This window comes from Galeopterus variegatus, unplaced genomic scaffold (assembly GCF_000696425.1).
Source record: "Galeopterus variegatus unplaced genomic scaffold, G_variegatus-3.0.2 Scaffold34183, whole genome shotgun sequence".
NCBI classification, from domain to species: domain Eukaryota; kingdom Metazoa; phylum Chordata; class Mammalia; order Dermoptera; family Cynocephalidae; genus Galeopterus; species Galeopterus variegatus.
The window spans coordinates 5,714-6,501 of record NW_007760294.1 but is presented as its reverse complement, the minus strand read 5'-3'; positions in this window follow the sequence as shown (position 1 = coordinate 6,501).

Genomic DNA, 788 nt, shown 5'->3' with positions numbered 1-788 from the left:
ACCTCTCTAACTAAGCCTTGGTTTCCCCATCTGTAAAATGTTCCTAAGGAAGTTGGGATATTCTAAATCATCCTTAATAATGAGTCCCAATATCTTATAATATCCAACCTCAAACCCCTTTGTCATGTCATTTTTGGAAGAGAAATGCAACATCCCTCCTAACTTTACTAAAAGCAGGGGAATATTATTAAGTTCTGGCTGGGTAGCTTTTGTCTCTCTACGATTTCTACCTTGAACATGTTTCTCTGAACCAACATGAGGTTACTAATACTCACCTTGAGGGTTATTGCATGGATTGGAGAGTAGCTGTGTAAGGGATCTGATGCAGTACATGGGAAGTGTTGAGTGCTCAGGAAACCCTGGCTTTTATTATAGAGGAACCACTGCTTTGATACCACAGAGTGAACATTGTGGCTGGTGCTGAGTGTCTGGTCCGATTCTTGGGGCTGGTCTGAATGCTCCCCATCTCCTGGCCTGTTTCTGAGACTTGGGAGACCCAATGACTGGCAGCCTTGCCTGGAACGTTATCTCTAAAAGCTCAAAAGCTAAAACACTGACTCAGAGCAGAAATCGTAGTTTAGAAGCACTTGCAGGGATCAGTCTTTCTTCCTAACTGGGTTACCTGCAGGATCTTCTTCATTCACTCACTAGTTTAGAGGCTACTTTGAGGCTGGGGACCTGGGTGTGGAACAGAAGAAGGTGCTATTTATCCGTGAGCACTTCTCCGCTGTGCCCTACTTCTAATGATAGAGCACTGAGTCAGCTTTTTTCTTTTGCTGCTCATAACT